Genomic DNA, 13,729 nt, shown 5'->3' on the forward strand with positions numbered 1-13,729 from the left:
GGTGAGGCACGTTATCATACTGTGTTACAATGAGCCCCTATTAGAACTGCTATTCTATTCTATACTTTTATGAATTCTATGCTGGATATCTGTGTTTTGTGGTGTGTTTGATGTCAAACTCAAAAATGACTATTTTTAAATATTAAAAATGCCATTATTTTATATGAAAAAGTTAATAATTGTATTTTATTGAGAAAATATTTTTGGTTGACTTGTATATTTTGATTAGATCAGATAACATTTTAATCTGTCATGTTACAACATGGCCCACCTATACAGTATACACTGTATTAATGAAATAATTATACTAGACGTGTGAAATTTTATAGCCTACTTAAAAGTATACTTTTATACACTAAAAAGTGGGCCAATTTAGTCCCAAGTGAAACAGCACACTTGCAAGTATACTTATAGTACATTGATATTAGTAAGTATACTTAAAAATATACTTGATCTTTACTTTTTAAGTAGCCTATATTTAGTTTTGGGAAGGGGCATGGAAAGTCCCTAGCTGTAATGGAATTCAGCAAGATTTATATAGCCTAGCATATTCTATTAAATGTACAAACAAAAGACCCATTAAAAATAAATGCTAGACCGTAAATGGCTGTCAGAATCTTTGATCCAGTGAATATTTCTAAAGGTAGGTGCTTGAACTCGCTTCTTAAAACATATAAAAAACAAACCACTTGACCAAATGAGAAAACTCATTTGTTACAGTGTACATCTTATCCGTGTGACAACTAGTCAGTGTCTCTTTGCTTTTGCCTTTAAAAAGTCAGTTCAACCAAGTATATAAAATAAACTTTCCAGTGGTGACAGATATGTTTTGCACAGTTTGACTTTCAAATTATACAATTTGTAGGCCTATTAAAAATCTCTTAAAAGTAAACATCTGGTTACAATTAAAATGGTTGTAGTTGTGACTTAGTATGAATTATCCATATAAAAAAGAAGAAAAAAACTCTCACCTGTACGCTTCATCGTCCCCCAATATTCACTTATTCATGAGATAGGCTATGCGTGACCACTGTCTAGTTTTCTAGAAGCTCAACGATACCATTCAAGGCGACGTTTCCAGTCCAGATTAATGAGGAAATGCTGTGATCAAATTCCTTCAGAGGCTCAGAGAGGGCGGGTAACATACACACGTGCCTTTTTGTAACTAGTAGAGTAGCCTAATTCGCAATTCCATTGAGTGCGTGCCTGGCTGTGTTGATCCGCATCAGTGCGGGCTCGGCAAAAGTGCGCATATCGACCGCAAGGGGGCGCTCGCGAGCACCCTTCTGAAACCTAAAATGACAAATGGGACACCCTGTGGTCTCATGGACTTAAAGGAGAACTCCGGTCAATTTTTACATTGAGCTCATTTTTTTGTACATTTTGAGTGCTGTCAATACAGAGAACAACGACAAAAATCGGTGTTGCCTACACCGAGTTATTCTATTTTTAAAATTTGCACCCTGTTGACTTCAATGGGGCAAGTACTAAACCTGCTTTTAGCCTCTTAACATCCTTGATGTGTCATTACAAGTGCACAGAAAATGTGAGTGATTCCTTCTGAGTGAATCTGACTGCAGTAGATGTGAAAGATATGTATAAAAATTATGTTATTTAAGCCAGCGCAAATACCTGTGTTTACATCCTGTTTTTCGGTTGAAGTCCAAAGTAATCGATTGCCGAGTTCACGCGCGTGATCATAGGTAACTAAACCTATGCACGTGAACTCGGCAATCGACTACTTTGGACTTCAACCGAAAAACAGGATGTAAACACAGGTATTTGCGCTGGCTTAAATAACATCATTTTTATACATATCTTTCACATCTACTGCAGTCAGATTCACTCAGAAGGAATCACTCACATTTTCTGTGCACTTGTAATGACACATCAAGGATGTTAAGAGGCTAAAAGCAGGTTTAGTACTTACCCCATTGAAGTCAACAGGGTGCAAATTTTAAAAATAGAATAACTCGGTGTAGGCAACACCGATTTTTGTCGTTGTTCTCTGTATTGACAGCACTCCAAATGTACAAAAAAATGAGCTCAATGTTAAAATTGACCGGAGTTCTCCTTTAACGGCCATTGTAAGTCCACAAGACCGAAAGTGCATATGAAGTGTGCCATTTGGGAGAGAGCCGTATTCAAAGATATGACATAAAATAGAGCCAATCAGCGTCCTCAAATCTAAACAGACAAGGGCGCTTATTCCATCGCCCATAACGAGCCACTGATAAAATCAGGACTGGTCTGTAGGCGCAATTTTAATTAGGCTACATGACAAAGGTGAACGCAGTCATCAAACCTAGCTGTAAAATCTATACTCCAATGTCCGTTTGAGAAGAGAACTTTGGCAGAAAAACTAAAGGTAAAAGAGCTGGGCTCAGACCAACATGCAGGTTTTTTTCACCACATTGATTTTTTTTTTTACACTTTACAGAATAAGGCCTCATTAGTTAACATTTGATAATGTATTACCTAACATGAACTAACAGTGAGCAATACATTTGTTACAGTATTTATTAATCTTTCTTAATGTTAGGTAATAAAAATATTTTGTTCATTGTTCGTGTTACTTCACAGTGCATTAATGTTTAAATTAACATTAACTAACATTAATAAATGCTGTAGAAGTATTGTTCATTCTTAGGTCATGTTAACTAAAGTGTATACTAATGTTAACTAATGAAACCTTATTGTAAAGTGTTAATGATATTTCTTGTACATAGGCTAGTTGTCCTCTGTCTCATTTGTTTAAATCGGTCGTAATAGGTTATTTATTTTTAAACATTTGTTTACACTTTTTAAGTACAACAATACTTCTTAAGCATTTGTTAATCTTTGTTGATGTTAATTTCAACATTTACTAATGCATTATTAAAATCAAAAGTTAATAAAAACTGTTAATAAAAGGCCATTTAATGGACCTGCATGCGCCGACATGAACTAACAATGAAAAGCTGCATTTTTATTAACTGGGTCAATATCACTATAAAGTGCCTTTGGTGTCCTCATCAGAATCGCTCAGTCATCATGAACATAATGCAAAATAATGAAATTTTGAGGTTTTATTATAAATGGCCAAACACTTACACACATAAAAGTACAATTATACGTCTCTTGAAATGTGTTTTTCTGATTTTATACCATTTTCTTTGATTGGATGTACAGTATGTGATTTTGGCATGTCCCCCACGCTGCTCAGCTAACTTCAGTGAGTGTAAAAAGTGGTTAAATGACATAAAATTAAAATACTTTTTTAATGTAGGCTACTTATTGTCCTCAGCAAGTTACTTAATAAAATAAGTCATTTTGATTATTTATATTTTATTTTCATAATAATATTAAGCAGTTTGCATGTGTCCCTGAAATTGCTGTCCAGTCATTATGGGGTAAACGCCCATTTAAAGGGTTACTTCAGGATTTAGCATTAAGCTTTGTATTAGTAGAAAACCTGTAGTATTTTCGAATTACCATGCTTTCCACCCTCATATCCCCCTGAGACAAGAGATTTATGTATTTTTTGTCTGGAAAAAATCCTCCGATGACGCAAAAATCGTCATTTTGCGTCATCTGAGGATTTTCTGGCCAGAGGCTAAAGACTACAGGCAGTAGAAGGCGTTGTTCCGCATGTTTTCAGCCCGCCCATACAGGGTGGGATCTCACTCAGAATGTACACAGTGTCAGCCGTCTTTCTTTGGAAGCTAAGCTAGCAGGCTCTTGTTCTGTGGAGAAAGCTGAATAGTAGGAGAAAGCTGAGTAAGTAACCATCCTCCTTTTCCCGGACTTGTCCGGCGGGCGAGATCGTTCAAAATGTCCGGGATTCAGCTTTTGCTTTCTGCGGTCGCCATTCATTGTTTACATGCACACCTTTCAATCTAACTGAATTCATTCCGATTGGTGAATTTGAATGTAGTGTTTACATGAACGCTAAACAAGTGATCGGTTGATGTGCGTTTTACCATTGCTAAGAAAAATTCCCGCTCCTCCGTGAGAGATGCGAGACCCGGCGCGTCTCAGTAATGACGCCACCGGCCTCGCGCTGTTCTCCCGCGGCCGTCAGCCTCGTCCTGCTCGCCACAGTAAACATGATGAATGACGACTGTAGAACGCAAAAGCCGAATCCCGGACATTTTGGACGATCTCTAAATCCCTCGCAAACTCATCACGTAGGCTAGCTTTGTTGTTTACAACTGCGCACTCTTACCGGTAGGCGTGGCCTCCTAAGGCAGCGAAGCAAGTGCATTCTGGGAATTGTTGTCTTTCATCCACATAAGCCAAAAATAAATTTTCTGGCTTTTCTCAGTCTAGAAAGCCAAATTCAAAAATTTCTTCACATTTCTTCTACTTAAATGACCTATTTTAAATACACATTCATCTTCCCAGAGGTGAAGTATCCCTTTAAGAAACCAACTGATGTACTCAGTGACATCCCCTCCCCCATTTGGTCTTTCTTCAGTGGAGGTTAAAACATCTGCAACACACACAATAAGTATCTACACTTATATTTCCTAATTTTCATCATATTGTGTTTGTAGTTGCCTGTTGTCAAGCTTAACATGTCCACCCTGTCATTGTGAAATATTAATTAATATAAAAACTTTTCAGAAATTCTAAATATATATTTGAAACAGTGCACAGTCAGCTTCAACAGTGAATCACTTTGCTAACTGCTGTACACCATGTGCTCATTAAATACTAACTTTAGCCAAAAAATGTCCACCCTGTCACATGTTCTATTTCACTTGTCCACCCTGTCATGCCAAGTTCCACCCTGTCATTTTGTTGTCCACCCTGTCATGTTCAACTTTTAGGATGAAAATAAACAAATTATTTTAACAAGTTAACAAAACCTTGTGTGTGATTTCTTAATAAACAAATGAGGGCCAGTTAGTATTGTTTTAAATTTTGACTAAATATCTTTATTGTTAGATTTTATTTAGAATAGAATGTGCAACTATCGCATATTTTATTGGGCAATACATATTTAAGCAGTAACTTCATTATTATAAAAATACTTTTACCATTAACTAAAATGTTTTGTTGGGAAAGGGACACATTATCTTTCCTCAGATCTACATTTTATAATCACTATGCAGTGAAAATGTATTTATTCTACTATGAATTTGTCCATGACAGGGTGGACATATTTTATCGTTTGCTCTTATATTGTCAGCTTGCAGTTAATTTATAAAAAGTGCTGGAGCTTGACCAATATGCATTTCTAACAGCCTAATGTCTCCTTAATACAACACATATAAAGTTAAATGGAAAATCTCAGATTTTTTTTAGGGAAATTTTGAAGTCTCAAAGGCACTTTATGGTGATTTTGACCCAACTAGTGTTAACAAAGAATAATAAACATATTAAATGCACATTTGTAGACCAATGAATCAAAGCTTTCTCAGGGACCCGAAACACCCGAGCATACTCTATTTTGTGACCTCGGTAATAATGAAACCATGCGTATGGCCCTGGCTGTACTAAAAATATGAAATGTAAAATACACAAATAATATTTACAGTTACTTCCATTTCTTAATTAATAAAGCAGTTCTAATTGTCTGAATATGTTGCACATGACGAATAAAAATACAATCCCAAACATGATGCTTAGCTTTTCATTTAATCAATAATTCAATAATAAAATAATTGTGTAGTATACACACACTATTTATTAATATGTAAGCCCTAATGTAATTTTATTTCAAATGAATGAGGAAAATAAAGTGGATTGAATCCTAGGAGCTCTAAAATAAATTTAGAATCATTTTCTGAATCTAAAGGCAGCATCCGCTACTGAAGGCAAGCCAGCCACACTCCTGGACCTGTGTTGACGGCTCTGTAGACCATTTAAAATTTGTAAATAGCTATACAAATAATATGTTTGTGTTACAACTGCATCTGTCTCTGAAAAAAATCAACAGTGATTGATTTTTATTGTTATTTTCAAAGATTATTAGCAAAATAATCTCATTATGAAGTGAGCGCTATTCCTATGTTATTTCGCTCTGGAACCTGAACGGAAAAATATTTTTGCTAAAAACAATTCGTTTTTAATCCAGTTAACTTCAAAGATCTCTTATCCTGAGACGCCATCTAATGGACAGCAGTGGAATTACAGCCATCATTTCTCAGCCAAAGTCTATATGATTTTTTGGAGTTTTGTCATAATTTATACGAAAACCAGAAGTCCGATCCAATCCGAAAATTTTGTTTGAGTTTGGTTGTAGCATTAAAGCTAGGAGTAGCAGTCAAAAATTTTGTCTCAGGAGAAGCAGGAATAAAAAATAATAAGCATAATAATTTGTTGGCTTCCCAACATAATAATCGCTCAATTTGCACAGTCTAGTTTTGCATGCTGAACAAACTATTTCAGTGTAACAACCGAAAGCGATGCAAAATTAAACCAGGGAAAGAACACTAGAAGGATTTAGTCCAAATTTTCTGAAGGGACACAATTGCTTGATATATAATGAACAGTATCAGTATCAAAGTATAATGAACATATTGAATTTAGGCTTTTACTCACCTATAAACATTCATCAGCGAACAGAAACAGAAACTCAAATGAACTTGCCTGACGTGCGAGAACAAACCTCATTGTTTCTTGCGGAAGCTCAAACGTGATGCGTAACCCGAATGTCAAGCAAGCGTGCTTGAGCTTCCCTTTACCAACTGATGTGTGCATTGATGAATGTTTATGTGAATAAAAGTCTAAATAAAATCTGTTCATCATATAAAGCGATCGTGTCTCTTCAGAAAATTTGGACTAAACTGCTCAATTCATATGGATTAGTTTTACAATCTCTTTATGACCTTTTTGAAGCGTCAAGGTGGTAGTAGCGTGGACTGTCAGTGGAGGGACAGTAATCTCTTAATTTTCATTAAAAATTCTTCATTTGTGTTCTGAAGATGAACGAAAGTTTTATAGGTTTAGAATTAAATGAGGGTGAGTATGATGAATTTAAATTTTTGGGTGAACTAACCCTTTAACTGTCCATTTCTCTATGGCAGCGATGACTGAATGGGCCGGAGTAGAGATTATAGGAAGAGGGTAGGCTTCGGCATCTTGGCAAGCAGGGACACGGGATGCATCCTTACTCTAACCAGCTCATTCAAACAGTGAGAGACAGAACGAAGTTTACGATCATAATAAATGCTTTTCTTTTAACATGGCTACTTTCCAGGACAGCCCTTGCATGATCGTGTGCATCCTGAATCGATGACGTCAGGCTTTCTGGGTAAGGAATACCTGTTTCACTAAGTCCATCACAGTTTGGCAGGGTGATGAGATCGAGTGGTGTATCCAATTCCCGTCCGTACAACAACATGGAAGGGCTTTGGCCCATATTCTCGTGTGGGGCGGTTCTCAGGGCAAAACAAATTTGCAGAAGATATCGGTCCCAAGGGGTATGTTTGTTGCCGATGTAGGCATGAATGGCAGTCTTCAAGGTGCGATTCACCCTCTCTGTTGCAATCGTTTGAGGGTGGTACGAAGTCGTGAGTCTTTGTTCAGACCCCAACGCAGAGAGTACATTTTTGAAAAGTAACAAAAGGGGAACCTCTGTCTGAAATCACCATGTCGTGCAAAGACCTCACTGAGCAGCTTGCTAGCCACTACTTGTGCAGTTGCTTCTCTAACTGCTCTGACTTTCACCCACTTTGAAAAATAGTCCAAAAAAAAGGGATATAAGAGTTTCCGCGGGATGTGCGAGGTAAAGGCCCCACAAAGTCTTGTAGACCCAGGGTCTTTGGGGGCAAATCGGTATCTTAAACCCAGCAGGTTTCCTTTGGCTAGGTTTTGTGAACTGACAAACAGTACAAGAGGTTACATACTTTTTGGCCTCTGACGACATTTTCAGCCAGAAAAATCTGTTTTAGTCTTGCCACAGTTGTTGTTGTTCCCAAATGTCCAGTGTTTGGGTGATAATGGTAGTATTCCAACAAATTCCTGTTTCAGAAGATGATGGCTACAAGACACTTCATCTTGCATTGTATACTGTGACAGCTCTCCCGTGTCACTCTTCTCTTGCCCCTCAATCATGCGTAACCGGGTCATTAAGTTGCAGGCAAGGCACGCAGGTCAAGGCCCCAAACAACAGCATACTCAGGGAGAATGTCCATGGGTACATCACCAAAAGGCATGGGGTTTAAAGACATAGCATCGGGAACTTTATTACTCACAATGTGGCTTATGGACAATGTTAAAATCTAAATCTTGTAACCGGAGGGACCTACTAGCCAGCCTGCCTGTGAGGTTTTGACAAGACATTAGCCATTTTAGACTGCTGTGGTCCAAGACAATGGTCACATGAAGACCCTCAACATATAGTCTGAAGTGTTTGAGTGCCCAGATGATGGCCAAACATTCCTTTTCTTAAGTACAATATGGCTTTTCAGATTTGTGCAGAGCATGGCTCGCATATGCTACCACAACCTCTCTGCCCTCTCCCTTTGCATGAGGGCAGCACCAAGTCCGACATCACACGCATCAGCATGAATGAAACAAGGAAGGCAAAAATCCGGGAACCTCAAGACAGGTGCAGAAGTCAACTTGTCCACACAAATGGAACATCTGCCCTGATATGTGCGAACAGTGGCTCTGTGTGGCGAGCGTAGTCATGGATAAAACGTCTGCAATATCTTGTCAGTCAAAAAGTCTTTCAGACTTGTTTGACTTTGACTGGTACTGCAAAATCTGTCACTTCTCTCACCTTGTTCTTGTTTGACAGGATGCCCTCTGCGGTGATGTTATAACCCAGGAAGGTAAGTTTGCGCCTGCAGAAATGACACTTTGCTAGCTTTATAGACAGTCCAGCTGACTCCAGTCGAGTGAGAACATCCTTAAGGTCAAAAAAAGATGGCGCCCGGTGGTGTGTTGGCTGCTCGTCTTGCTCAGTTTGTTTTATTGTTATCACTTTTTGTGCTGTGTTTACTTCCTCATTATGGCCAAACTTTATGGACTTACGATCGTCAAGCGCTATTTAATATCCGTTCATCTGTACCCGACCTCTCGGACGCTGGACAATATTGTTTTCATCCCTGGCTTGTGAGAACCATACCCACGGAGATAATTCGACCCACGGGGAATGCCAGTGATAGGAAAAGAAAAAAACGCCGGAGGAAGCGTGGTTGCAGAGCGGGTGCGGCGGAGAAAGCAAAGAGAGCGTGGAATGTTTTTTCCTTGAGGATGCGGGATTTGCGGCTCCCGTGCCTTCGCGCTGCTTGTCCAGTGGTGCTGCTGTCCGTGCCCAGACCTTTTGTATCAAGGCGATCGCACCACATCAGGAAAGGTATAAATCACGGTAATTTGAGCTACTTGCAGAAGATAAAAGAGTGTGGGGACGTAGATGTACCGACTGGGAACACCCTGGTAAGGACGGCATTAGTCAATGCCAGATCCCTTGCAAACAAATCATTCATTTTAAATGATTTCTATATCATTTTGAATGCTGGGAAAACAGACCATGTTACTCCCCTTCTATCTGTGTTAGGTTGGCTACCAATACAATTTAGGATACAGTATAAGATCCTGATATATGTTTTTAAAGCACTACACGGAATGGCGCCAGAATATTTGGCTGAGCTCATCAAGCCCTATAGCGCAGGTGTAAGACTAAGATCAGTAAACAAGTTTCTCTTAACGATTCCCCGTACACGTCTTAAAACGAAAGGTGATCGTGCTTTCGCTGTTGCCGGACCTAGATTGTGGAACAATCTACCACTGGACGTTAGATCTTCCCTGAATCTTAATGTTTTTAAGGGTCGTTTAAAACCGTATCTGTATTCTCTGGCTTTTTAGCACTTTGTACATGGATGTTGTATGTCTTTTTCCTGTCCTGTTGATTTTATCGCAATGTACAGCACCTTGGAACTACGGTGGTAGTCTGTAAGGTGCTATATAAATAAATAAACGAACGAACGAACAAGGTGCTGTTCAAATGTGGATGAGGCCACGACAATATCATCCAGATATACGACACAAGACTTATATATGAGACCTATAAGGATGGTATTTATAAGTCTCTGGAAGGTGGCTGGCACGCTGCACAGGCCACAATGTAGAACACGGAATTTAAATAGCCCACAATGTGAAATGAAGGCAGTCTTGGGCCTTGAGTCGTCTGCCACAGCCACCTGCCAGTAGAGGTTAAGGCCAAGTCAATCGTGGATATTTAAGTCCACCAGGCCAGGAAGTCAAGAGATTCATCAATTCTTGGGAGTGGGTATGAGTCCTTCACAGTGAATTTGTTCAGGCCACGATAATCAACGCAAAATCTTGGCTCTCCTGATGTTTTTTTTTTTCACAATTATCACGGGAGCAGCCCATGGGTCTGAAGCAGGTTCAATTATGCCATCCTTTAACATCTCTCGAATATGCCCTTAACTCCTTTTTCGCCGGAGAAGAATAGTAAGGTGCGAGATGGATCGGCTTTGCAGTACCCGTCACGATCTTATGTTTGACCATAGTTGTGTGGCCCAAATGTCCATCAAACAAAACATTGAAGATCTCCAGTAATTCAGCCAGCTTCTCTTTTTGATGATCATGTAGAGAAGCCTCTGCTTTTTTCTGAAACAGAGCGGAAGATTTAACCCCCAAAAAATGACACACCGTGGTCAGGTACTGTTGTCTGTTGTCACGACCAGCTCAAAGCCGTGACAAATGAGTGGAGGACATAGTAATGTTGGTAAGGTTGCAACAGAAATATTTATTTACATAAATAGAAAAATATATAAAACAGGAAATCATTTACAAAATAACTACCATTTCTGTCTGAAAAATGACGTTAAACAAACTTGAATTATTTTCATGTTATCACTGTGAAGCTGCTTTGATACAGTCTGTATTATAAAAAGTGCTATATAAATAAAAGTGACTTGACTTGACTTAAAGTGTTAGACAGAACCAAGCTCAAAGTAATAGTAAAGGTGAACATAAACACAAGAACAAAAACCTTGTGTGTGATGTGTGACTGACCAAGCTATTTAATGTCACCAGTAACGATAGATTAGCTAACATAACTTCGGCAGACTATATAAAGATGACTTGTCAGTGTTATTCCATGGTAGCGCACATGATCACATAAATATAAAATAGATAAATATTACTTTATCTGATGTTTTAAAGACTAAAGGCACAATAATCTTTTTCCAAAAAAGTGGTGTGGTAAACATCAAAACGTGAGAACGTTAACTAACACCATAGCTACATGCAACTCTGTGTAATTTAGATACTTAATGGGGTTTTGTTTATTTTTACACAGCAACAGGACTCTTGCTTTTTGTTTATTTGCTGTCTTGAATAAACAGTTAACTGAACATGCGAGTGAATCTTGAGTTATTTCCCCTGACTCCATAAGCTTGAGTTCTGCAAGTGAACGGTGCCTTGTGGTGCCATCTTAATGAAGCACAAAATGACTGACCTTTACCTTGATTGTTCCAAGCTGGTAGTGGAATGACCTGCATACCTCAACCCGAGTCTTTAGCCATTTTCAAGAAACTGCTAAAGACGCATCTTTTCCGACACTTGACCCATTAATCCTAACATTTACTATTCTATATCTTTTTCTCTTTTTTTAAAACCTTGCTACATGTACTATGCTAGAATAAAGGGGACTAGGCACAGCACTTGCATATTGTTGCCCTAATGTTGGTTTGCTTGCTTCTATTGGTCCCCTCATTTGTAAGTCGCTTTGGATAAAAGTCTGCTTCTTTAAATCGGACTTCAGATACAACACAAGCAGCTGTCACCTGCACAAGTTTTATGATCATACTGCCATCATTGGGCGTGTATCAGAAGAGAATGATCAGGAATTCCAGGAGGTCATTGCTAACTTTGTCAACTGGTGTGTTAAACCACCTTTGCATTAATGCCAGCAAGACAAAGGAGATGGTGATAGACTTTCGCAGGAAGGCACCGCAGATTACTCTGGTGAAAATCAAGGGTTTGGACATTGAGACGGTGACAATATACAAATTCCTGGGTGTTCACCTCAACAATAAACTGGACTGGTCTAACAATACAGAGGTTCTGTACAAGAAGGGCCAAAGTCGCCTTCACTTGTTGAGGAGACTGAGGTCCTTTGGTGTGTGCAGGTCATTGCTGAAGTCTTTCTATGACACCGTGGTGGCTTCTGCAGTCTTTTATGCGGTAGTCTGTTGGGGAGCTGAAAGCATTGAGAGGTAGTGAAAGAGACTTAATAAACTGGTAAAGAGGGCCATCTCTATCCTGGAATGTCCTCTGGACCCCATCAAGGGAGTGGGGGAGAGGAGGATGTTAGCTAAGCTGACTTCCATCATAGACAACATCTCTCACCCCCTGCATGAGACTGTGGGGTCCTTGAACAGTTTCTTCAGCAACAGACTGGTGTACCTTCAGTGCAAGAAGGAGCGCAACCGCAGGTCCTTCCATCCAACAGCAGTTAGACTCTTTAATTGCAGTAATAACACTATGTAGCACTTATTATATCTATTAGTATTATCTGGTATTTTTTTATTCAATGTGTTTTTCCGTAATTTTTTTATTTATTTGGAGCTGCTGTAATAAGTGAATTTCCCCGGTGTGGGATTAATAAAGTTTACCTATCCTATGTAAATGTAAACATTTTGACAGAAAAGATGATGCACATTTAATTGGGTTAGAAAAAATAGTTTTATAAAGGTAAAATGCCCATAAAAGGTAAAAATCAAACTTATTGGAAAAGATAATTTCTGCCACTGCTGCAAACTGACCACCGCGCAGACTATGAAGAATATCAAAAGCTTTGGGAGTCAGATATCCACGGCAGTCCTAAACCTATTATCTAATTATTGTTATCGATAAAATCCCTGATATTTTTGTCAATATCACACACTCCTAGTTTGGATTAGTTTGGAAAACCTGTTTTGTTTTTGAATCTCCATCATCTTCGTAGCTGCTTACCACATTGAAACATTTATATAGCAAATAAAAACTGCAATAATATAGCATATCGCGATATTGAATAACCGCGAGGGAAATTCCTTTACCATGACAATCCTAGATTTCCTAGTTCCCTTTCATTCGGGAACTCCTACGTCTCGTCGGAGGAGTTTCCAACGAATTGGCTTACAAATTGAGATCACGCTAGGGAGACCAATTGCCTTCGAGTGAATTAAAACGAGCCAATGAACATTGGCATGCAACATTTGCATTCCGCATCCCGCCTCGCAGCGCTGGTATAAAGGCGGAAGCAAGCTCATACACAAACGCTTTCTGCTTCGGAGCCGACCGGTTGTGTCCTCTGAGTGAATGAGCGTTTTAGATTGTGTTTCCGTGAGCTCAACGAGTCTGCTGTTTCGAGACCTCTTGGTGTTGGTGTTACGCGCTGCAGTGATCTTCGCGATCTCCCGGGTATCAACTGTCACTTCACGCGATCTGCTTTTTCAAAAAAGCTGTTGTCACAGCTGGTATTCGGTTGAGTGCACACAGTGGGCTTGCAGTTTCCCTGCTGTGTTGCCGCGTTGATCCCTGCGTGCTTCAGCACACTAAAAGAGCTTTCTCTGAAAGAGCAACACGAGTGAAGATCGCGTCCTTTTAAGGATGACGTTTCACCCGTGTGTTTCTGGATGTGGTCAATATCTGCCACCGGTTGATGGGACGCGTAGGTTCTAGGTGGCCTACCACAGGCTGTGGTAGACACCATCACTTCAGCTAGAGCCCCCTCTACGAGGCACCTCTATGCGTTGAAGTGGAACCTATTCGTCGG

Source organism: Scardinius erythrophthalmus (genome assembly GCF_964197995.2).
Source record: "Scardinius erythrophthalmus genome assembly, chromosome: 24".
NCBI lineage: Eukaryota > Metazoa > Chordata > Actinopteri > Cypriniformes > Leuciscidae > Scardinius > Scardinius erythrophthalmus.